Below are 27,502 nucleotides of genomic sequence, written 5' to 3'. Positions count from 1 at the left end.
CAAAACCTATGGGATGAAGCAAAAGCAGTTCTAAGAGGGAAGTTTATAGCTATATAAGCCTACCTAAAGAAAAAAGAAAAATCTCAAATAAACAATCTAACATTACACCTAAAGGAACTAGAGGAAGAAGAACAAACAAAACCCAAAGTTAGTAGAAGGAAAGAAATCATAAAGATCAGAGTGGAAATAAATGAAATAAAAACAAAGAAAACAATAGCAAAGATCAATAAAACTAAAAGCTGGTTCTTTGAGAAGATAAACAAAATTGATAAACCATTAGCCAGACTCATCAAGAAAAAGAGGGAGAGGACTCAAATCAATAAAATCAGAAATGAAAAAGGAGAATTTACAACAGACACTGCAGAAATACAAAGCATCCTAAGAGACTACTACAAGCAACTCTATGCCAATAAAATGGACAACCTGGAAGAAATGGACAAATTCTTAGAAAGGTATAACCTTCCAAGACTGAACCAGGAAGAAATAGAAAATATAAACAGACCAATTACAAGTAATAAAATGAAACTGTGATTAAAATCTTCCAACAAGCAAAAGTCCAGAAACAGATGGCTTCACAGGTGAATTCTACCAAACATTTAGAGAAGAGCTAACACTCATCCTTCTCAAACTCTTCCAAACAATTGCAGAGGAAGGAACACTCCCAAACTCATTCTATGAGGCCACCATCACCCTGATACCAAAACCAGCCAAAGATACTACAAAAAAAGAAAATTACAGACCAATATCCCTGATGAATATAGATGCAAAAATCCTCAACAAAATACTAGCAAACAGAATTCAGCAATACATTAAATGGATCATACACCATGATCAAGTGGGATGTGTCCCAGGGATGCAAGGATACTTCAATATATGCAAATCAATCAATGTGATACACCATATTAACAAATTGAAGAATAAAAACCATATGATCATCTCAATAGATGCAGAAAAAGCTTTTGAAAAAATTCAACACCCATTTATGATAAAAACTCTCCAGAAAGTGGGCATAGAGGGAACCTACCTCAACATAATAAAGGCCACATACGACACACCCACAGCAAACATCATTCTCAATGGTGAAAAACTGAAAGCATTTCCTCTCAGATCAGGAACAAGACAAGGATGTCCACTTTCGCTACTATAATTCAACGTAGTTTTGGAAGTCCTAGCCATAGCAATCAGAGAAGAAAAAGAAATAAAAGGAATATAAGTTGGAAAAGAAGAAGAAAAACTGTCCCTGTTTGCAGATGACATGATACTATACATAGAGAGTCCTAAAGATGCCACCAGAAAACTACTAGAGCTAATCAATGAATTTGGTAAAGTTGCAGGATACAAAATTAATGCACAGAAATCTCTTGCATTCCTATACACTAAAAACGAAAGACCAGAGAGAGAAGTTGAGGAAACAGTCCCATTCACCATTGCAACAAAAAGAATAAAATACCAGGAATAAACCTACCTAAGGAGGTGAGAACCTGTACTCAGAAAACTATAAGACACTGATGAAAGAAATTAAACATGACACAAACAGATGGAGAGATATACCATGTTCTTGGGTTGGAAGAATCAATATTGTGAAAATGACAATACTACCCAAAGCAATCTACAGATTCAATGCAATCCCTATCAAATTACCAATGGCATATTTTTTACAGAACTAGAACAAAAAATTTCACAATTTGTATGGAAACACAAAAGACCCCAAATAGCCAAAGCAATCTTGAGAAAGAAAAACAGAGCTGGAGGAATCAGACTCCCTGACTTCAGACTATACTACAAAGCTACACTAATCAAGACAATACGGTACTGGCACAAAAACAGAAACATAGATCAATGGAACAAGATAGAAAGCCCAGAGATAAACCCATGCACATATGGTCAACTAATCTATGACAAAGGAGGCAAGGATATACAATGGAGAAAAGACAGTCTCTTCAATAAGTGGTGCTGGGAAAACTGGACAGCTACATGTAAAAGAATGAAATTAGAACACTCCCTAACACCATACACAAAAATAAACTCCAAATGGATTAGAGACCTAAATGTAAGACTGAACACTATAAAACTCTTAGAGGAAAACATAGGAAGAACACTCTTTGACATAAATCACAGCAAGATCTTTTTTGATCCACCTCCTAGAGTAATGGAAATAAAAACAAAAATAAACAAATGGGACCTAATGAAACTTCAAAGCTTTTGCACAGCAAAGGAAACCATAAACAAGACGAAGAGACAACCCTCAGAATGGGAGAAAATATTTGCAAACGAATCAATGGACAAAGGATTATTCTCCAACATATATAAACAGCTCATGCAGCTCAATAGTAAAAAAACAAACAACCCAATCCAAAAATGTGCAGAAGACCTAAATAGACATTTCTCCAAAGAAGACATACAGATGGCCAAGAAGCACAAGAAAAGCTGCTCAACATCACTAATTATTAGAGAAATGCAAATCAAAACTACAATTGAGGTATCACCTTACACCAGTTAGAATGGGCATCATCAGAAAATCTACCATCAACAAATGCTGGAGAGGGTGTGGAGAAAAGGGAACCCTCTTGCACTGTTGGTGGGAATGTAAATTGATACAGCCACTATGGAGAACAGTATGGAGGTTCCTTGAAAAACTAAAAATAGAATTACCATATGACCCAGCAATCCCACTACTGGGCATATACCCAGAGAAAACCATAATTCAAAAAGACACATGCACCCCAATGTTCATTGCAGCACTATTTACAATAGCCAGGTCATGGAAGTAACCTAAATGCCCATCGACAGACGAATGGATAAAGAAGAAGTGGTACATATATACAATGGAATATTACTCAGCCATAAAAAGGAATGAAATCGGGTCATTTGTTGAAACGTGGATGGATCTAGAGACTGTCATACAGAGTGAAGTAAGTCAGAAAGAGAAAAACAAATATCGTATATTAATGCATATATGTGGAACCTAGAAAAATGGTACAGCTGAGCCAGTTTGCAGGGCAGAAATTGAGACACAGACGTAGAGAACAAATGTATGGACACCAAGCGGGAAAAGCAGCAGGGTTCTGGGGGTGGTGGTGTGATGAATTGGTCGATTGGGATTGACATGTATACACTGATGTGTATAAAACTGATGACTAATAAGAACCTGCTGTATAAAAAAGTAAATAAAATAAAATTTAAAAATTAAAAACAGAAAAAAGATACATATATATGGCTCCTGCCTCCTAGTCTCTGTGGGAGAGAAGTAGTCTAACTTCAGTAAGCACCAGTTAACAAACACAGATGGCCTGATCACATAGACCAGCTACCACCCCTCCCACCCGAAAATCCTCTAGTACTTTTTTAGTAGCTTGCACCAGTGCTTAAAAACTCTCCTTCCATTTAGAAATAGAGACACAGACATAGAGAACAAACGTATGGACACCAAGCAGGGAAAGCAGGGTGGGGGGTGGTGGTGGTGGTGGGATGAATTGGGAGTTTGGGATTGACATCTCTACACTAATATGTATAAAATAGATAAGTAATAAGAATGTGCTGTATAAAAAAATTAACTTAAAAAAAAACCTCTCCTGCGTTTTAAATATCATAGATTACTGATGCTGACTCTTTCAAATATAACTAGAATGATTTTGGAAATACCAGAAATTTTTACAGCATATTAGATAAAACATGTAGACAAAGTTTTGTTTAATTTCTTTCAAAATTTATGTGTGTAAATTCTGTGTAAGCTATAAGGTAGCTAAGAAATATTTTATTAATCATGTGATAAAATATTAATACAAATTTAGTCAATTCTCATTTTAAGTTATCCCATAAGATATTTAACATTTTCTAATTTTTATGAACAAAACTTAAAATTTAAGCTACTTGCCACATTGTTTAGTTTTTAGCTACACATACCTTTCTCTTCAGTAAATAAAAAAGCAATATTTGTTCTTGATTAAAAAAAAAAACTCTCCTGCCTTTTGTTTCAGTGGAGTTGAGTTCAATCTCTCTCTCCTTTTGCAGTAGTCTTGAATAACATCCTCCTTGCCTGTTTAACTTGTCCAGTGCAATTTTACATTGACAACTCTCATAGAATTATCCCTCCATGGTTAAGGGTAACACTTGCTAAGTACTGGTCCAGGATCTGACATCAATCCAATCTTGAATATGATATAAGGAAATTAAGAAATACTAGTTCAATAACTCACATGAGTTATAGGCTTACTTCGACCACACAATTTTTGTAAACGGGGCTTCTACCTTGCATTTGCAATAACACCCCACTTCGTTTCCATCCCATGGACTATATCTCCTGGCCTCTCTAATTAAGATTTCTTACCCTACAACCTTCCCATTACTCCATTCCTCCAAGATCTTGCCATCTTCTAATCCCACCAGGAACTAGATCCCAGATCATATACCCTACATGTGCTATATGACCATATCTATAGGGACCATTACTTGTGTGCCTGACACCAAGAGCCTCAGCACCATTTTCTGCTGTTCTGCCTACTTAGAAATATCATCCTGCTTCCTGGGTTGTTCCATAACATACATTGTCATATGCTCTGTAGTTGTTATCTGTCCTGCTAAACTGCACTATTGTTCATCCCTTAGAATTTTTTAGGTAGGCGCCTAAGTCCCTGCCTTACCTCATGAGTGTGCCTAGATTTCCAGGATGTACCGTCTGCTGGTCAAGCCTATCCCAAGGCACCTCTCAGGTGACAACTCAAGGCCATATTCTATGCTGAGACAAAATGTTTTCCTAACTGCTAACACTGGGAATGGAGAGTTAGGCTCAGGTGGTATCTGTGTTTTGTTCCAAGCAACAGACTGTGCAAATCGTGCTTTAATATGTTTTGTTTTGTTTAAAAAATCAACTTAGGCATATCATTTCAGAATGAGTTGTGTTTTATGGTTTTATATTCAATTTAGGCATTTTATTTTTTATTATTTTTTGGCACATCAATTTAGAATGATATTATGTCTTGGAATGCCTATAAATGCATAGGATTCTTTGGGGGATAAAATGAAATTCCATGAAAAGCTTCCCAAATATTAAAAAATATTTAATTTCCAAAGAAAATAGCAAATATAGGAGAGATTAGAGAGGCCTCTGGGGCTCCCAGAAATCAAGTCATGATATTGGACACAAATCTCTTCCAGCTGGTAGGTACGCTAGGGCATAGAGATAGGAACACATCGAAAATAATAAAGGAAATAAAATCTTGCTATTTTCTTGAAATTTCCCCTTCAGTTAGGTCTGCCCTTAATGGAAGAAACAATTTCTTTTTAGTAACTCTCAGGCTGCATAAATTTCCCAAGGAAAGTTTGCATTTCCTCAGAGAATCATCTACGGATGTGCTCTTGAGTATCAACTTATAACACTACCAAAACCATTCCTTCTGTTCTGCACAGAGTGAGCACTGAATTTATTGAACTATGTTAATAAACAACTTGGTCAAAGCACAACAGTGCTTGTGGAGGACTCTTTTCTATAAAAGTGTAGATAGGCTTTTCTAAATAATCACCTCCCATCTCTACTCAACTCAGTAAGAATATATATTCAAAATAAAGGTGGAAATGGGCTTTCATTATTTGCAGAATTCATTACAGGGAGATCAGACCTTAAACTCAAATAGTATTCAGACATGTTAGGTATGTCTAGCAAATCTAGGCTAAATCACTGGTTCTTACCCAGCAATTTTACTTCCCAGGGGACATTTTTCAATGTCTGGAGACTTTTCACTATTACAAAGGTGGGGGGGGGGTGGTTGTTACTGGCATCTAGTGGGTAGAAGCTAGGGATGTGGCTAAATATCATCCAACCCTCAGGAGAGTGCACTCAAAAAATAATTATCTAGTCCAAAATCTCAATAGTGCTGAGGTTGTGAAACCTTGCTCCAGGCAAATAGAAGTCTTATTGCTCTCATGCAATTCTTGGAAAGAATTCACTCCAAGAAAGAACCAGAGGGGACAGGGGTAAAACTGAGTACAGTATAACATGCTGTATTTGTTTCCAACATAGCCTCCTTGAAAGCATCCCTGGGTCCTGGAGAAAGCAGAAACTGGAAGTAACAACGCCAGAGTCTCTCATGAAAATATCAATAGATCAGCATGATTTGGAAACATCTCCCCCAACATGAACCACAGAAAAGGGAATGAGATAACCTTCCAATTTCCTCAACAGTAGAAGTTGGGAAACTTCCATTTCTGTCATGGAAAAGTCTGACAGCCTAAGGACCTCAGAATTTGAAGAAAAACAAGAGGTGAGAGGGTTCCCTAAGTTTCCTTGCTGTCTCCCAGTCAAAGTGCCGTAGAAGCCTCCAACACAGAACAGGCAACACACAGATAAAATAAGCTCCAAGAAAAGCCTGTTTCCCCTAGACAAGAAACGGAGGAAAGGGCAACCTAACAATTTCAGCAATACTTGCTTTACTCCAGCAGTTTCAGCGGGCCAGGTGGGGAGTTCATCCACACTCCAAATACATGGAAGCTGTGTCCATTCCCCCGCCTAAAGAGGGAGGTAATCTTCCATCAGCTGCCTGGCAGAAGCAGCTGGTGCTCCAATTTCCCTGTTGGGATAGTATCAGAGGGGCTGAGTGGGAAGTTGATTTTGTTATTGTTCTCTCCTTTTTTCCCTGTTGCCCTTTCTTCTAGGTTTTCAGTGCAATTTGTATCTTATTTTTCAATTTATTTATATTCTTATAACTATATCTGAGGTAAAAAATAATCTCCTAAATTCTGCTTGCTACATTCCATAAATATCTCATTTTTTAAACATCTTTATTGGAGTATAGTTGCTTTACAGTGGTGTGTTAGTTTCTGCTTTATAACAAAGTGAATCAGCTATACATATACATATATCCTCATATCTCTTCCCTCTTGCGTCTCCCTCCCACCCTCGCTATCCCAGCCCTCTAGGTGGACACAAAGCACTGAGCTGATCTCCCTGTGCTATGTGGCTGCTTCCCACTAGCCATCTATTTTACATTTGGTAGTGTATAAGTTCCTATTCTACTGAAAGATTATTTAATAGTTTATTTGATTTCCAAACGTGAGGAATTTTTGTTTTATTGTTTGGTTCGTTTGTTTTTTTAACTATTCTTTTGTTACTGACTTCAATTTCTATTTCACTGAGGTCAGAAAACATGGTCTGTTTGGTACTGATTCCTTAGAATATATTGAAGATTTTTTAAAAGCATAACACAAAAATGTACAATGTTTGTAAATATTCTATGCATGCTCAAAAAGAACATGGATTCTATTTTTGGATGTAATATTATATATAAAACACAGGCCTGTAATCTCTTATTTGCAATTCTATAACCTGAAAGGGTCTAAAATTAATATTTTTAAAACTCATTTGGTGGGGAAGTCTGAGCTGACCTGAATGCGTTCAGTGACAAAAACCTATCCTGAACTGATAAGCAGCTACGTATGTCTTTATTTAGTTTTTATTTATTTAGCTGAAGAAATATTAATTTTTGATTATGGAATCCTGTGCTAGATCCCACCAGGGATGTCATATAATATATAGCATATGTATTATATAATTTTACCTTATTACCAAAAATATCTAAATTCTGAAATTCATCTGGTCTTGTGAGTTTTAGATAAAAGACTGTGACCTAAATATATATACTAGTTTATTGATTATATTTAAAACTGCTATAACTTTGGTTATCTTTTCAAATTTTTTGTTCATTTTATGAAAAAAATGTTAAAACTTTTCACATCAATTTTTGATTTATCTATTCTCCCCATATTTCTCAGGTATTACATTATATATTTAGGGGCCAAAATGTTTGCTGCATATATGTTCAACTTTTATATGTTCAATTCTTGTGTTAGTTACCTACTGCTGCATTACAAATTATCACATACTTATTGGCTTAAAATGATACATATTTATTATGTGGCTCAGGAGTCTAATTATAACTTAACTGGATTCTCTGCTCAGGGTCTCACAGGACTGAAACCAAGGTGTTGGCCAGGCTGCATTCTAATATGAAGGTTCTAGTAGAGAAAAATCTGCTTCCAAAGATGGCTTAGGATGTTAGCAAAATTCATTTTCTTGTAGCTGTAGAATTCATAGCAACTTGTTTCTTCAAAGCCAGCAAAAGAAAAAAGAGAAACTGTTCTACAAATATTGTGGCCAGGCTGAAGGTGAGTCCTTGAGCCAGAATCAGAGGAGCTCCCTGTCTCCCAGGAACAGATATACCTTAGTATCTCTGCTATGTCATTATTGGTTGGGAGTAGCCCCAGGAAAAAATTGAGAGAGAACCTAAAGAATACAATGTCATGAAAACCAAGTAAGGAAATATTTTCAAGAAGGAGAGCTCATCAAATATATCAACATATCAGGTACTGCAATGTATGTTTGCGGGTATATGTGTATTAAACATGGACACAAAATCCACTATAAACCTGATTGTTCAGGGACCAAAAAAAGAATATCACCCCATAAAATCTTGTTTTCATATTAAATAAAAAATTCTAAAATGCTAAGAATACATCAGGCACTTAATTATAATAAAACATTTGTCCAGCACCTACTACATATAAGGCATTGCTATGGAAGATAAATAATTCCTTATAAATATCCAGTATTTTACAATTTATAAACCATTGCTCCTGCCTTCTAGGGATTAATGATCTTATCAGAGATTAGAAACACAATTGGCATCAGAAATATTTTTGTTAATCACAACATGATATATGAGTTTATCCTGATGTTAAAATTATATTATTAATTATTTTTAAAAATCATTACTATTATTTGTTTACTGTTGTCTTATTTTCTTCACAATCCTGGCAGAAAAGAAAGTGTCTATTTGCAATGAACATTTAAATTCTACATAGATTTTGCCTTTAATGGTTTACTGAGAAGGAATAACTCAATTATGTCTTTCTCTCCCTCCTTTACACACACACACATAGTCACACTCACAGTTTGAGCCTAGGATTAAAGGATTTGAAATGTCATCTGTTTTTATCATTTCTTCACTACAAGCAGGGATTTTACTTAGAGTAACATATTCATTTTGTCATACCTAAGACCATTAATCATCTTTGTATGTTGTCCAAATATAACACGACTCAAATATGATAAAACATGGTGGTTTCTTTATAAAGGTTTCCAGACTGTTTTTCATTTCAAAGAGTTCTATCTGGGGACTTCCCTGGGGGTCCAGTGGTTAAGACTCCACATTTCCACTGCAGGGGGCACAGGTTTAATCCCTGGTGGGGGAACTAAGATCCCACATGCCACATGTCATGGCAAAAAAATTAAAAAAATAAAAAATAAAAAAATAAACAAAGAGTTCTACCTGTATTCTCCTGTTATACTCCTTATAAAGAGAGAGCTGATACAACACGGACCTTACTCCTTCCTACATGTTAGTGTTTGTAGGTATTATGATATAAAAAAATAGAACAAAAAAATCTAAATTTCTTACTAAGTCTTTCAAGGCTCCATACAATATGGTCCCTGGTTATTCCTCCAGAACTTCCAAATCAGGGATAAACACTTGGAATAGAATGAGAATAGGATTTGTGCTGGGAGAAGGCTACAAGTGGAGCATGAAGTGACTAAAGGGCAAATTAGATACACAAGAGACTAGAAAAGAAACCTGGGAAGCAAGGTCCCACAAATGGACTACGAAGCATTGTCCTTCATAGATGAAGTCATTTTAGGACTCTTTACAGAGACAGCAGAGTTCAAACAACAGCACAGAAATCACATGGAAATCACATCAGTGGTTACGGGTGTTGTTGATGGCAAGAACTTTGGAGAGAAACTGGCAATCTGTGAATATGATGGCTTAGGTCCAGATAAAGTCAGTCACCATAGGATAAGAAGAGGCAGACTGAGACAAGGTTGAGAAAGCACAAGATAAAATATCCACCAAAATTGTTTACAAAATAGCACAGTTTTCTGAGGTTCCAGATGGTATGTTATCATTTACCTGATCATACACCCCTGGAACATATTCTTTATTAAGCATCACCTTGGTGTTGGTCTTTTGCTTATTTTTCAACATTTGCATTAATATCTTTCTCTTATGATATTATGTTTCATTCATGTAGTCTGCTTCTCAAGAAAAATTAGAGAGAATTTTTTAAAAGCACGATCCTAATGTAATGGAAACTACTATATGTCACCCAGTCTCCCCCCATGATGTTGCTTCAAAATACACAGGCAAACATACTTAACTGTAAAAGTGTTGATATTTGAGTTGGTATTTTGAAAAGCTCAGCAATACTGACAAAACCTTAGCTAGACTAACCAAGGAAGAAAAAAAGGCTCAACTAACAAATTTCAGAAATGAAAGAGGAGACATTACAATTGATGCCACAGAAATAAAAAGGATCATAAGAGACTACTATAAATAATTATACCCTAACAAATTGGATAACCTAGAAGAAACGGTTAAATTCCTAGAAACATACAACCTGTCAAAACTGAATCATGAAGAGTAAAATAAAAAATCTGTACAGATCTAAAAGTAATAAAGAGATTGAATCAGTAATCAAAAACCTCGCAACAAAGAAAAACCCAATACCAGATGGCTTCACTTGTGAATTCTACCAAATATTTAGAGAAGAATTAAAGGCAATCCTTCTCAAACTTTTCCAAAATATTGCAGAGGAGGAAACACTCCCAAACTTGTTATATGAAGACAGCATTACCCTGATACCAAAACCTAATACTCCAAGAAGAGAAAATACTATCAAACTGAATTCAACAGCTCATTAAAGGGATCATACACCATGACCAAGTAGGATTTATTCCTGGAATACTAAGGAATCCACATTTGCAAATCAATGTAATACACTGCATTAAGAATGAAGTACAAAAATCACATGATCATCTCAACTCATGCAGAAAAAGCATTTGACAAAACTCAACAGCCTTTCATGATGGACGCATTCAACAGACTAGGAATGGGAGGAAATTACCTCAACATAATAAAGGCCATATATGAAAAGTTCACGGCTGACATAATACTCAACAATGAAAAACTGAAAGCTTTTCCTCTAAAAACAGGAACAAGGCAAGGATGCCCACTCTTACCACTTCTTTTTAACATAGTACTGAAAATCGTAGCCAGAGAAATTAGGCAAGAAAAATAAATTAAAAGGCATTCAATTTGGAAAACAAGAAGGAAAATTTTCTCTGTTCACATATGACATGATCTTACATGTGGAAAACTCTAAAAGCAACAACAACAACAAAAATTGTTAGAACCAGTAAGTGAATTAAGCAAAGAGGCAAGATAAAATATCAATATAAAAAATCCATGGTATTTCTATACACAAACAATGAATAATCCAATAGGAAGTTATGGGATTGAAAACAATCCCATTTACAATAGCATCAAATGAATTAAATTCCTAGGAGTAAGCTTAACCAAGGAAACAAAAGACTTGCACACTGAAACCTATGAAACATTGATTTAAAAAAAAAAAAGATACAAATAAATGGAAAGACGACCCATGTTCATAGATTGGAAGACTTAATATGTTAAAATGTCCATACTACTCCAATCAATATACAAATTCAATGCAATTGCTATCAAAATCCCAATGGCATTTTTTGCAGAAATAGAAAAAAAATCCTAAAATTCATATGGAATCTCAAAGGACCCCAAATAGCCAAAACAGACTTGAGAAAAAATAACAAAGCTAGAGGTCTCACTCTTCCTTATTTCAAAGCATATTACAAAACAACAGTAATCAAAACAGCATGGGAGACTTCCTTGGTGGCACAGAGGTTAAGAATCCATCTGGCAATGCAGGGGACACAGGTTCAAGCCCTGGTCCGGGAAGATCCCACATGCCGCAGAGCAACTAAGCCCATGCGCCACAACTACTGAGCCCGCACGCCACAACTACTGAAGGCTGCGCACCTAGAGCCTGTGCTCCACAAGAGAAGCCACTGCAATGAGAAGCCCGCACACCACAATGAAGAGTAGCCTCCACTCGCCACAACAAGAGAAAGCCTGCATGCAGCAACGAAGACCCAATGCAGCCAAAAATAAATTAAAAAAACAAAAACAAAAACAAAAAAAACAGCATGGTACTGGCGTAAAGACAGACATATAGGCCAATGGAACAGAATAAATAGCTCAGAAATAAACCCTTTAGTATATGGCCAAATAATCTTCAACAAGGGTGCCAAGACTACACAGTGGGGAAGGACAGTCTCTTCAACAAATGGTGTTAAGAAAACTGTATATCTATATGCAAAGAAAGGAAGTTGGACCCTTACTTTATGCCATATAACTCAAAAATTAACTCAAAAATGGATTAAATACCTAATTTTAAGATCTGAAACTATTAAAAGCCTAGAAGAAAACACAGATGAAAAGCTTCATAACATTGGATCTGGCAATGATTTCTTGGAACCAAAAGCACAGGCAGCAAATGCAAAAATAGACAAATGGGACTACACCAAACTTAAAAATTTCTCTGTAGCAAGGGAAACAATCAAAGAGTGAAACAGCAACCTATGGAATGGGGAAAAAAAATTTGTAAAGCGCTTATCTAATAAGGGGTTAATATTTAGAATCTAAAAAGAACTAAAGGGAACCTATTGTATAGCACAGGGAACTCTACTCAGTGCTCTGTGGTGACCTAAATGAGAATGAAATCCAAAAAAGAGGGGATATATGTATACAGATAGCTGATGCACTTTGCTGTACAGTATAAACTAACACAATATTGTAAAGCAACTATACTCCAATAAAAAGAAAGATTAAAAAATAAAATTAAAAAAAAGAACTAAAACGTCCACTTCTTGGTATGTATCCGAAAGAATTGAAAAGAGGATCTCAAAGAAATATTTGCACACACATGTACATTGCACCATTATTCACAATAGCCAAGGGGTGGAAGTGACCTAGATGTTCCCTAAAGGATGAATGGATAAAGGAATTGTGGTATACACATACAGTGGAATGTTTTTCAGTGGAAAGAAAGAAAGGAAGGAAGAAAGAAGAAAAGGAAGAAAATCCTGTCATATGCTGCAACACGGGTAAGCCTTGAGGACATTATGCTAAGTAAAATAAACTAGCCAGAAAAACACAAATAGTACATGATTCCACTTAAGAGAGGTATCTAAGTAGTCAAACTCTTAAAAATAGAAAGTTGAATGGTGGTTGCTAGGGGCTGGGAATAGGGGAAAAATAAGAATTGTTGTTCAAAGGGTGTAGTTTCAGTTTTGCCAGATGAAAAAGTTCTAGCAATCAATTGCACAACAATATGGATATAGTTAACACTACTACAATTTACACCTAAAAAGTTTAAGATGGTAAATTTTATGTTATGTGTTTTTTACCACGACAGAAAAAGTATTGAATTTGAAGGCTCTAACTGGAAATATTTTGCATAATTCGAGCATCAAAAATAATAAAGGTTATAGATAATAACCTAGGGACGCCGTAAGTAAATAGAGATAGGTGAAAGGAGAGAGAGAGAGAGACATCTAATCTACGTAGAAAGACTGAAATAACTTTTTAAAGATGGATTTTAGAGCCTCCAATATAATAATCAACTCATCAAGGATATAAAACTATTGGGTGAAAATTTGTTGAAGACAGAATTTTTACATGGACTCAAGGTACTGCCCAATAAATTGCTTACAACTAGAAAGGGGAGATCTAGCATTCAACAACTTACCCAAGTGATAGTTGGACATCAGGTCATTATGTGATACAATAAAAATTACATCACATCATCTAGAATTCTTGCCAAGAAGGTTTAACCTTAATCTAATCATAAAGAAAATGATCAGATAATCCCAGAATGTGAGACATTACACATGACAAGTGCCCTGAATGTCTCAAAAAGTTAATGTCAGAAAAAACATAGTTGCTGTGGGCAGGGGAATATTCTAGGTGAAAATATACTGTAGCGGTATAACAATTTAAATGCAAGATATGAATCTTGATTGGATCTTGGCTTTTAAAAACAACTAGCTATAAAAGCAACTTGGGGGGACCATTGAAGAAATTTGGTTATGAGATGTATATCATTTGATATTTTTGAATTATTGTTAATTTTCTTATGTGTAATAATGGTTACATAGGAGAATCATTATTCTTAGAAGTTAAGTATGGTTAAGTATTTGGAGTTGAGGTGAAATGATTTCTTCAATGTACATTCAAATGATTCACCAAACAAAATGTGTGTGTGGAGAGGGCCACATGTGGCAAAATCATAGAAACCAGTGTATCTATATAAAGGGTACACAGTGTTCAATTGTTTTAATTTTCAAAATGAAAAACCAGGGAAAATAAAGAAGCACAGATTTCTACGAAAATTGTTTTGAGGAAATAGAGGAGGGAAATACTGGGTTGGCCAAAAAATTCCTTTGGGTTTTTCTGTAACATGTTAGGGAAAAACCCAAATGAACTTTTTGGCCAACCCAATATATTGTGCATGAGCAATCTTCTCAAATATCTCCTTTATACACCCTTGCTCTTTTACCCAGTGTCCACTCCCTACTGCAGCTACCACTTTCTCCTCATTCTCTCTCCTGCTCTCTCCCTCCCTCCTTCATTCACTCCATCAAGTACTCACAGACACACACAGAGACACACCTACACGCACATCCATAAACACACATCCCTTGTAAAATTCATCCAGATTGCTCACTGCCCTCTACAAAACAAAAGCTAGGTAATCTGCCCAGCATTATAACAAGGTACTGCATATTTTTTGAAAGAAATTAGGTTAGCAATGTGAAGAAGATGCTGAATTCATTTCTATCAACAAAGACAGTGACATGAATCCACGGGCAACATGAGGTTCCTGCTTTCTCAGTCCATCACATGCAGCCCCAAAGCCTCTGGCCACTCAATGGGAGAATGTGAAAACTATTTGGGGTCAGTTGGAGGTTGAGAAGGTTGACCTTCAAATGCTGCCAAGTCCCTGGCCAACTGAGTTAGAAACAGTTGCAGTCTAAAATTTTGGCCCAGTAGCAAAGCAAACAAAGAAGGGCTTAAAGAACATAAGAGACTCAGGAAACTCAAAACACACAAAATGAAACCCCCAAGTAGTACAGACATGGCTAAAGTCACCTCTGTGCTAAAAGAGCAAAATGATAAATGCTCTTACACACTACAGCCCTTGAATAATGTCTAGATTGGGAAAGGGAAAAGCAACTTCATTGTGGGCAGAACATAATGATTAGGAAGGAATACTTGGTCTAAAGATGTTTGGTTAACAAAATACTAGCCCTTAGAGTCAGAACCCTTAGTGATAAAATTTACCACAAGCCTAGTTTGCTATGCTCTTTCTTCCTTAACAATAGTCCATAGTACTAACGCATAAAAGACCAAGAGTTTTATATATTTGTTTTTATTGGCTTTGAAACATCCATATTTACAGACATGAGACCCACAGGGTCATGGCAGAGAGTTGGAAATTATTTTCTGTCCTTGCTGGCTTTCTTTCACTATGTGGGAGGCAATGCCAGACTTCTTTTAAAGCTACCTCACTCAGCTAGAAAATAATGGGGTGATGAATAGTAATTTTCCTTCAGTAAACCCAACTCTGCTGACTTCATGAGCCAAAGCCTTCATATGAAGTACAAAGTATTCAAAGCTATGGGCGTCTCCTAATATTTCCAGTACAAAAATTTCTCACAAAGTACTATTACAACACAATGGAAAAGGTTATGTCTTAAAGGAGTAAACCCTGATTGATTTAAGGACTGATTATTATTGCTCAGTGTCTATGTGGTCATGTTTACCTGTTTATTCTGTCCTAAAGTTGTATCTTTGTGGCTGAAGAAACACTTGTAGAGCAGTCCATTCAGTTGCCATACCATCAGTATAGGGCAATGGAGCAAATTAGCAATAAATTCAAGCAGATAGAATATAACAGATAGCTCATATACACATACAACAACCAAACCAAAAACACTGAAAATAAGACAGAAAAATGTAACTGTGTAAAATGAGTGCAAAATAAAATGATCACCAATTAAGTCTAAGGAGAACTGGATGACTTCTAAGATGCTGATTAGGGGAAATGTCCTCTTGTTGAAAATAAAAGGAAATGTTCCCAAGAAAATAACTTGATGCTTATCAGAATTATGATGGGCAAAAACTAACAAGAGATTGGTGCTACCCTGAAGAAAGGAAAACTTGACATTTGAGTTCCTCCCAATAATACGCTTATTTTAAAGCAGTGTTTATAAAAGAAAATTCGGTGGAGAACTGCAATTATTAGGCTAATGTGTTCACCCCAAATTATTTCAATTATTTAATTTATTTACAGAGATAAATTGAGACAAGCCACTCTTTAAGTAAAAGTCATTGTGTTTTTGGAGATCCAAAAATGTAATTCTGTGCTTTAGCACACAGCCTGCCACATTGGAAATCATGTTTGTCAAGATGTCTCTAAAGCAGCAGTTAGCAAAAAGTGCTTGGGGAAATGCAAAAGCATTACAGGTTATTACAAAGAGTGTTAGTTTTTTCCAAATTCTTAAAACAATGTTAATTTAAAACATATTTATGACATCATCTGGTTTGTAATAGGAGGTTTTTTTAATCAAATGACAATAAATTTGAAAGGCTGCAGTTCATTTCACTAGAGCTGCATATCTCCAGAACAAAAGTCTCAAGACATGTTATAATGAAAAATGTTCTTTAGTCAGTTATGGGAGGAATTCTGGCCTCGTGGTTGCAGGATTACTGGGAGACAATTTTTTACAATGTGTTGCAGAGCTCCAGATATGTAGCCATAATGCACTTCTCCATGGAGCCTCTCCAGGGACCAGTGTTCAGAGGCACACACTTTGGAAATCTCCTCCCTGGAAAACGGTAGGCTTGTAATGGCAGTTGAAATCCTCGATGTGGATAAGATGTGCATTAGTTTGCTAGGGCTGCTGTAACAAAGTAACGAAGTACTGCAAACTGAGTACCTATAACCACAGAAATTGAATGTCTCAGTCCTGGAGGCTAGAAGTCTGAGATCAAGGTGTCAGCAGGGACAGCTCCCTCCGAAGGCTCTAAGGCTCTGTTCCAGGCTTCTATCCTGGCTTCTGGTAGTTCTTTGGCTTGTGGCTGCATACCTCCAATCTTCACATGGAGTTCTCCCCATAGGCCTGTCTCTGTCCAAGTTTCTCCTTCACATTTTACTCATCACAAGCAGTTCTATTGTTAACTCACACTTCAATTTAGCCTTTTCAAATTTTGTAGTGGAAAAGAAACCACTGTCACACAAAAGTAGTGTCAGCAGTATTTCTTTGTGGTGGTCTTAATATATTCTAGTGAACAGGAAGCTAGAGATCCTGATACATATTTTGTTACATGTCCAAGGAAAACAAGTCTCTCCCTTTATCTGACCAACAATAGAATTCTCTGGGCCATATATTTTATCATTTAAAACAATTCAATTTAGCCTTATATTATACATATATAATATATATATATACTGTATATATATATATATATACTGCCTTGTGCTATTTCAACAAGATTATAAGTCCCTGGAGAGCAACAGTATATTTCAAATCAATTCTATATCCTCAGTATTGCTTATCTCAGAGCTCAATGCAAAGTACATGCTCAATAGAAACTTATTCAAGAAATTGAATTATTGCCTACTCTCCAAAGAGAAACATCACATAATCATAACTAGCAAAGTCATCCAGAATTCTACACTGAAGAAAACAAGGCTGAATCTTCTCCCCAACCCTTCTCTAACTATAAAGCATGTATAAAAGTTATGACTTTTGATCGTTGAAATTTTTGTCACCCCTTGGCTCCTGCCTCGGTATCTGCCTGCTTTGCTCCCATACTTTCTGATGACTGTTTGTTGGCTTCCTCAACCAATTCATATTACTGCCCCCTTACATGCTGGCATTCTCTGATGTCCTATGCTTGGCCTGATTCACATTTCTAAGTTATTTCCCTGGACAATATTCACATAGTTCAGCTGTCAACTCTGGAGTAAATTATGCTTAAGTATACCTCTCCAGCTCTGATCTCTTTTCCCAAGCCCAGAGACAAATGTTCAATTTTCACTGAACCCCACTTAAACTCATTTTTGTCCCTGATCCTTTCTTCTGTAACCTGTATTTTGGGGAAAGGAAAGAGTATACACCAGTCATCTTTGTTCTGTTCCTCTCTTTCCCCTCCTACATGCAAACTATTGTTAAGTCTTGGTAAGTTTATCTCCATATACCATCTATCCTGTCCTTCCTGTCTCTTCCATTGTTACTAATGCTGCTCTGTGTCAGACTCACGATCTTTGCCTGGACTACTACAATAATTTCTTTCATTTCCTTGACTGCCCTCCTCATTCTCTTGCCATCCCAAACTACTTTTCAAATTGGAGCTCTGCTGACTCTCCCATTTGTCACTTCAAATCTACTCTTCACCCTTCTCCACATTGATCTGTCCCCCTGGAAGCTGAAGTATGTGGAATACATCAACGAGAGTTCTTGTCCTTTAGCTTTCTGTTGGTTTTGACCAATGGGAAATGCTGGTAGGAGTTCAGAGTAGGTGGAGAGTGAACCCAGATTTTGTATTGGCCTGATGTCTTTGATTCCACCAGGTGGCCCTCTCTATACACCTCTCTCTCTCCAGATTGTATCATTTAGAGCTGTGGAGGGTAAAACCCTGACCTTAACCCCAGTTTCAAGTCCTAGAGGCTGTATTTCTTTTGATTTTCATAAATTCTGCCAACATCTTTTACAGAATCTCTGTATTAAACTTTTCTTCAATTACCTGATTTGAATGTGTCACCTGTTTTCGGCAAAGTTATTTACCAAAAACAAAAAAGTTGTCACTCTCTGTTAACAAAATCTTAAAGATTTTTTCCATTGTCTAAGTTTCAAACTCTGTAGCATGGCATTCAAAATCTTCCACAGAGATTTTGCTCTGGCCTTCCTCTCCCATTATAACCATACCACTCTCTATCACTGATGTATGCTCAGGCTCTCTGTAGTGTCCCCAATTCCCTAAAACATCATATATCTTTATGCACTATGTCCAGAAGTTTCTTCTACTTCTTCTCTTTCTGGTAAAATGCTATTTTTTTTTCAATGCCCCGTTAAAAATCCTATCTTTCAATGAAGACTTCTCAATTGAAATCATCTCTTGTTTCTTTGTTCTTCTAAAATACATTGCTTTACTAATGATGTTTTGGCTTAAACTATTTTATTAGTACTATTTTAAGTGATGGGCTATGTAGTAATATTTGTGTGTGTTCAGAAGAAAATGTTCTCTTTTTTTGATATGTGTATTAATTGCATCAAAAGAATAGCTCTCTGTGCTGGCCAAAGTTCTAGGAGGAAATGCAGCTTGAGCTGGATGTTACACAGAACTGTAGTTCTGCCACTCATGCAAAAACCACTGTATCCTCAGTCAAATAGTAATTTGTATGCAATTGGGCATTATCAGAAACTGACGATATTGAGAGGAAAATACAGATGGCACAACCAAAAAAGAGGGCTTATGCGTAGTTCTTGGTGAGAGAAAAATAATCTGCAACAAACATAATTCTTAGAATGACATCTTAATTTCAGTGGAGAGAAAGCTGGGAACATAGGCAAGGGCCACAGATGGAGCCAAGTTAGAATATTCTTTTATGCTTTGACTCATAACTCTGTGAACTGGGAAAGGAAGTTGAGAAATTCCCCCAAGAGAACAAAGGGATTTCTTCCCTGATTATGCTGTGCTGAGAATGTTGAATGAATGCTACCCTCAAATTTTCCCATTACTAACATCCAAATTTATCTGACTCTCTTGATCCACAATCAAATTTGAGGCATAGATATCAACAACTGCAAAAGATACTAGCCCTTGAGAACCTGGTTTCTATCTTAGGCTAGAGTTAAATGCAAGTCACGTTAAGCAAATAGAATAGGTCTAAAATTTTTAATTTTTTTTTACAAGCAATATTTACAAGTGCTTACATTACTTGGATGGGAATGGTGAAGTTGGAGAGTATCTATTCTACACTGAATGATGAAAGTAAAGACTTAAGAGGCAATAGTGAGTTTAAAATTACATATATTGAATTACTCCAAACCATATGAAAGGACAGGGAGCAAATACAGCCCACCATGCAGGTATTTGGTCTACAAATGAACTACAATTAGATATCTGAAAACGATAAAAGTATTGCCAAAACTTCTCATTTTTTGTCAAATTGTTAAATGTCTTTAAACACCAAGTTGAAAAGGCACTACCTAAAACCAGCCCTGAACAAAGTAGCATCCTCAGCCACACACATTTGGTGTCTTGTTGGACATCTCGCTTCTCAACCACACCTACATGCAGAGGAAATACTCAACATGAAGGGAAGGACAGTAGGACAAAAAGTATCAGCCATGTACTCAGAACATCAAAGCTCATCTAGAATTTCCCTTGAATCAGGATTTTTCTTAAAGTGAGGGCCAGGCATCCAACGCCGTGTGGGAATGATGAGAGTGCAAAGCCCAGACCAAGGCACGGTGGAAGAAAACACACATGCCAGGAGAGATCTCCCATTTTACCAACTCATGTCATTGCCAGCTCTAATTTTGTGGAACTCTTTCTTGCCTTTCTGTGCATTTATCTTCCCACAATCTCCATAGTCCCCACAACCCACAGCCCTTCCTCACTCCCCACCCAACCCACTGCAGGCAGAACACATGATTAGCTTGAAAGCAAACTCAGATGCTGAAGTTAGAGGCGGCCCGTCACAGAAGTGACCCCATTTGTTTCCATTCTTTGATAAATTTTTAAACTAGAGGTGAATACTTCTTTTGGAGATAACAACCAACAAAAGATGCCCAGAAATCTAGGTCATTTCTTTGCACTTAGTGGGAGCTCAGTCAATTGTTAATTGGTAGTCATACTCATTTCTGTAAATTGGATTTAAAAATCGCATTATTCAGAAACCTGGATTGTATTTCCTCCTTGTAAATACATAATTATAGCTTCAACTTGGAGGCGAAGCCTTTGTTTTATAGAAAGAAATGAAAGTGTGCTTTGATTTGAAAGTATATTAAAAACTCAGTTTTATAAACATCTGCTGTATTTATCAAATATTTTTCTTAAAAGCTATTTTTATACCACATTTTATATCCACACGTGATTGATCCAAACAGTCCCCTTCCTCTTGGTTTCTTTAGAGTTTGATTCACTGTACAACTAACCTCAACATGGTGTTTGTTAGTACCTTCACTGGAGCAGGAAGTCACTGAATGTTTAAATTAAAAGAATATAATAGCCAGAGACACAAACTGTTTTGTTACTTCTTTTCCCACTAATCCAAAAAAGTGGCTTTGTTTTATCAGAAAGGAATTCTGTATTCAATTCTGTGGTCAATTATCTTTGTCTTTGTTTCCCTTAAAGTATCATTACTTGGATATTGTGGTTATAAACAAACTAAAAGACATGTCCTTTTTTTCCCCTCAAGATTACCATTAAAATATAAAAAGCATTATAGTATCTTTAGAAGAAAATGTATATTCTAAGAGCAGTAACTTTGTGTTAATTGCCAAACGAAAACTGAATGATTGTCTCATCATATTTAAAGTATATATGAATTTTCTACTTTAACTATTCAGTATATTACTATATTAGATAATTAGAAAGGCCAGTTTGAATTTCTTCTGTCACTTAACCTTGATTCCTTTGTCTATAAATGAGAAACTCATTCAGAGTATTTCTGATTTCAGTCTACATCAACCATTATATGATTTAAGTCCTTCTCATATTGCTTGAACATAAAAAGGAAGAAGCTTATCACCATCTAAGCTGATCAACACAGCCAGACTATATAACCACTGCATTAAATGTCAATTTTAGGCTTGGCTTGATGGAACTACCAAACATAGCACAACTTTGTTAAATTGGACAGAATTTACTGATATAAAAGTTACAAAACAAAGAGAGCACCAGCAGGGTACAGGGCAGAGAGATCAGTCACACTGTCCAAGATAGAGAAGAGAATAAGCTTCTGAACCCCCAAATCCACACCAGGATTATACAGATGGAAATGAAGTGTTTGAAATAATAAGGTCTTTACCTGGAAGTCCAGCTTCTAGTATATAAGTCGCAGCTTCATAAACACATATCTTTTTTTACACAGGGTGAAATTATTCAACACATAGGCAACTGTAAATATGTACAAGACACCACTTCCTCTGGTCTTGGTCTTAGTGCACCCCATATTATCAGAATTTTGCAATAAAACTTCTGACTGCAGTGTGGTACAATATCCTTCGGCATCAACACAGTTCTCTTTGATGACATTCACCCTCCCCTGACTAACCCAGACCGGCCCAAGTGTACACTGGAAATCACTGGTATGGTACAAGAACAGAAGTTAGTTCTTTCTAAGACTCCTGCTAGCAGGAGAGGAAAATAAACAAGGAAGACAACAATGTCAAGTTCTTACACTGAGAAGAAGATAAACAAAGAAAGAAAGACAACTATCTCCACATTATTTACTCTGGCCTCATATACTAGGTACATGTCCCTCATTCATTCATCTTAGTAAATTTTGAGTACTTGCTTTATGCCTGATCCTATTCCAGGAGCTGAAGAATGAATGGTGTACAGAAGAAAGTTCCTGCTCACATGGAGTTCACATTCTACTAGGTTTATATTCTGTGTGACACTGAATAATATTGCTTGGAGAAAGACCTTACCTGTGAGCTATTCCAGGCACAGTCTCTGTTTACTCAAAGTTAATGAGAAGTGGTAGAAAGGGACAGACTGCTTGAAAAACTGTCAAAGTTTTGAGGAGTGAACATATGGGTGATGAGAAAGTGTTCTGGTACAAAATTTGGGCCTTTCCCATGGATCCATTTGCTAACTTGTGCTAAATTTCAAAATAATGATACATAAAACGTCATGGAAAGGCAAGAGGTTATTAGCAACTCACTTAAGGTAACAGAAAGTATCATGTTTATTTATATAGGATGATACCCATTCTTAAAATAATTATTAGTTAATTATGATCTTTAAGAGTCCCTAGAGTCCCTCTTTAATGGAGTCATAGGTCATAAGTAATATGTGTGAATGAAGCAAAAGACAGCAAGGAGTGAATTGTGGAAGCATGCTTCCTCTAAAGCCATTCAAACTTATTTTTAAGAACACTATGCAGGCTAAATTTGGCCCAAAGGCTGCCAAATTACAACCTCTGCCATAGTAGTACGAAAAACTAAACTCTTTAAATTATAAAAGTAATCATCATCATTATTGTTATAGGAGTATTATTGTTGCGCCCCTCGTATTTTTGACACCTAGAATCTAGTCACTCTTCCCTTCGTAATCAAAACCCATTTTTCCTTCAGGGCAACCAATCTGTCCTCTATTTTCTGACCAGGCGTTGTGAATGAGTTCCCCCCTACCAGGAAGAGATGCAACACTTGACCTGGCATAAGGCAATCAAAGCATTACAATCCCCCAGAAAGTGATTGGTTTTGTAATAAGCACATGAACCAATCAGGCCTGATACAATGCAATAAAATCCTCCTGTTATTTGTGGAAAACAGATTTTTGTTTCTCATGTTAGATATGAAAATGAGATATTGTAAGGTCTGGAGCATGGTTCTGTCATCATGGTATCAGGAGGGTAGAGCCTGTCTGACAGCAAAACCAAATAAGAGTACCTTGAACATAGTGAGTGGACGCTTAATATTTATTGAACAAATGAATGAATAGTATCAGAATTTGCAGATCTGGGTTGCCATGGCAACTTAACATCTCTGTGGCACAGTTTCCTAAACTCTAAAGTAAAAGGGATAGTCTAGATTGGTGACTCTTACACTATCAACAGAGAAGAATAAATACAGTAGGCCCTCTCTATCCACGGGTTCCATATCCTTGGAGTCAATCAACCCCAGATCAAAAATATTTGGGCAAAAAAATTCCAGAAAGTTCCATAAAGCAAAATTTGAATTTGCTGTGTGCCTGCAGTTATTTAAATAGCGTTTATGTTGTATTTACAACTATTCACACAGAATTTACATTGTGTTAAGTAGTATAAGAAATCTAGAGATGATTTAAAGTATACAGGAAGGTGTGTGTAAGTTATATGCAAACACTACACCATTTTATATAAGGGACTTGAGCATCAATGGATCTTGGTGTTCATGGGGGTCCTGGAAGCAACCCCCCCACAGATACCCAGGTATGGCTGGACTGTAATGACCCTCAGGTGAGGGGGTGTAACCAGAAAGGCCTCTCATTAGTGGAAATTTTATTCAATTTTTTGTTTTACTTTAAATATAGACACTTTCATTTTCATAACGTTTATTTTAATAAACAAGTAAAAACTGATGTTCTGGGGAAATGGGCATGTTTATTCTCTATCTTCAAAAAATCCTTGGAACATCACCCCTGACCTAGAGGTGCTGAGAAACATGGGACCATACTGTTCATACAGAAAAGTCTATCATTAAAATCTGTTACTTTGCATTTCTGAACACTTGACCTTCAAGACATTCTCTTAACAATTTACAAGTATAAGAGCAATATTATTGAGCTTTCCTATAATCCAAGTTAAGAAAACATTACCAGGGCTTCCCTGGTGGCGCAGTGGTTGAGAATCCGCCTGCCAATGCAGGGGACACGGGTTCGAGCCCTGGTCTGGGAGGATCCCACATGCCACGGAGCAACTAGGCCCGTGAGCCACAACTACTGAGCCTGCGCGTCTGGAGCCTGTGCTCCGCAACAAGAGAGGCCGCGATAGTGAGAGGCCCGCGCACCGCGATGAAGAGTGGCCCCCGCTTGCCACAACTAGAGAAAGCCCTCGCACAGAAACGAAGACCCAACACAGCCAAAAATAAATAAATAAATTTATAAAAAAAAAAAAAAAAAAAAAGAAAACATTACCAAATAAGTAGTACTTGAGAATTCAACTAGGCTCCCTTCTTCCCTCCTTCTACTTCTCCTCATTACCACCATTCACAAGCTACCACTTGCCTTCCCCTGTTTTGAGCATTGAGATTATAATAAGAATTTAAAGATTGCTACTGAGCCAGTGAAAATAAGCAGCCCTCCCTTTCCTCACTCAAGATGTAAATACATGTGTCAAGTGCTTTATAAAAACAAAAATTTGAAATAAAGATCAACATCTTAGGCTTTACAAGTCAATAGACTGATTTTCCCACCTCATTTCAACCAAAAAAGAGGAGAGAATGTCAAACAAGTTCTTAGAACTTGATTTCAATGTGCCCAGTTCTACGGATGCAGTGTGAATCCTGTGAGGAAAAGTGCCTCCCCAAATCCTGAGGACATTCTGCGAACTTGAGGTGTACTTATGGAAACAGCATGTTACGGAGACACTAAAAATGAATCCTGGATTTTCCAGTGTAATGTACGTTTGCTGGAACACTCAACTCTTCCCCAGGCAGAAGTCAGAATGTTTATAGCTTTCAGCCTCACTGTTTGTAAATGGAAAGCTGGGCTTAGGATTCATAATCGCTGATTAAGCTGCTGTTTTTTACCCAAAACTGGGGGGAAAAAACAGTGGGTTCTCTCATACTGAACCATAAACACATGTTATGTTATATGTAATAAATTCCCTAACATTGCACTTCTTTTGTAGGGAAGGATGAGGGATGTAATAGACTATTTTGAGCTGAAAACTAAGAGTCTGTCTGGTTAGCATATCAAGTTAAAAATGAAAAGAAATCCCTATAAATACTGCACCATATGTATTTCATAATTTTATTTTTGTGTTAGCATTAACATATGGAATGCTGAAGCTAGCAGGACCTCACAGCTCACCTAATCCAATACCTTCTTTATAAAAGAGAAAACTGAAAGCCACTGAAGCAAAGTGACTTACTCAGAGTCATATGGTGTCAACGTAGAGAATAGACTGTATTCCCCCCAATTTCTAATGTAGCATTACTTTCCTGAATAAAGGATTGTATAGAACATACACCAATTCTGTATGTTAACTACTAACCAGTGCCACAGATCATACAGATTGTGACACACCATTTTGAATACATCTGAATTCTACTTCTCACTGTCTTCATCACTGTAGACATAAGTGTTTAGCCATTATGCTGGTCTGGGACCTTGCTCACTGGAACTACTTTCCCCACTTCCTCCTGCCCATTAATATATGCCTTTCACTAAGCCAGAAAGCTCAAAAAATAGGTCAAGAAGGTTAAGAATTGGCCTTGCAATGCAGGGGATGCCAGTTTGATCCCTGGTCGGGGAACTAAGATCCCATATTCCGTGGGGCAACTAAGCCCGTGCACGGCAACTAGAGAGCCTGCATGCCACAACTACAGAGCCCACGCGCTCTGGAACTCTAGCGTCACAAGTACAGAGCCCTTGCGCTCTGGAGCCCACTTGCCACAACTAATGAGCCCGTGCACCACAACTAGAGAGAAGCCCGTGCACCACAACGAACAGCCTGAGTGTCACAATGAAAGATCCCATGTGCCGCAACTAAGACCCAATGCAGCCAAAAGATAAATAAATAAATAAATAAATAAATAAATAAATGTTTAAAAAATTAAAATAAAAAATAAAGGGGGAAGGATAAAAAGATCTATTATGAGCTAGGAGGAAAAGCAGTGGGTCAGAGTGTAATAACCACACTTTCTAGTTTCTGTATTTGATGCTTTGACATCTTGGGGTTTTGCAGACCTTGTAGGGACTGTCCCTCCCTTTAGCCAACTCTTAAAATAGTAAAGGAATGGCCTGAAAGTCCACCTTTCTTGTGCAAACCAATGTATCCAGAACTCACACCCCAACCACCTCCTTTATAGGGCTCTCACACCCTGGGCCATAATTCCTCTGTGCTAATTACCCTAGGGCCAGGTACCAGACAACTAGAGAGAGCCCTGACACCCCAGAGCCCACTGAAATTATTCAAACTAGCCAAACCTAAATCTGCTTGTCCTGTCTTTCCTGTGGAAACCACAGTAAAGGCTCTTTTTTGGGGGGGCTACACCATGCAGCATGTGGGATCATAGTTCCCCGACCAGGGATGGAACCCATGCCCCCTTGCATTAGGAGCATGGAGTCTTAACCACTGAACTGCCAGGGAAGTCCCTCACAGTAAAGGCTCTTGCCCACATTTTCCCCTCACTCTCTCTGCCTCCTAACTAACTCTGGTGCTTCCTGCATGGTGTGATGTGCTCCCTTCACTTGGATACCATGAGTAACAAAATCTTTTCAATGGCAATCCTTTCCTTATCTGTTGACCTCACCATATCTGAATAATAGTAATACCTACATTTTACAACACACAGGTCAAAGGCCAGAAAAACTAAAGGTGCCAAAGTCAGAGACAGATTTGAAGCAAACCAGAGAAAACAAGAGGTAAGTCACAAGCAGGGAAAATATGGCAAAGGTATGGCTCAGGTAGAGCTCTTGCAGACCCAGAATTCTGATTGTGTTTTCACTTTGGTGCCCTCCTGCTAATATGGGAGGGTTGCCTTAAAATGGCACAATAACGACTTCCTATTGAACACACTGCTTAATAAATGATACGTGAGGACTTCAACATTCCTAGACACAGACTC

At 37.0% G+C, this 27,502-nt stretch overlaps 1 long non-coding RNA gene across 8 annotated transcripts in view; it reads right to left on the bottom strand.

Annotated features, from left to right (window-relative positions):
• Positions 1–27,502, bottom strand: part of LOC132352565 (uncharacterized) — a 534,321-nt gene that overhangs the window by 197,740 nt on the left and 309,079 nt on the right. The window lies entirely within an intron of this gene.

The sequence above is a fragment of the Balaenoptera ricei genome, chromosome 18 (genome assembly GCF_028023285.1).
Source record: "Balaenoptera ricei isolate mBalRic1 chromosome 18, mBalRic1.hap2, whole genome shotgun sequence".
Lineage (NCBI taxonomy): Eukaryota > Metazoa > Chordata > Mammalia > Artiodactyla > Balaenopteridae > Balaenoptera > Balaenoptera ricei.
This window is presented reverse-complemented; position numbering and strand designations above follow the sequence as displayed.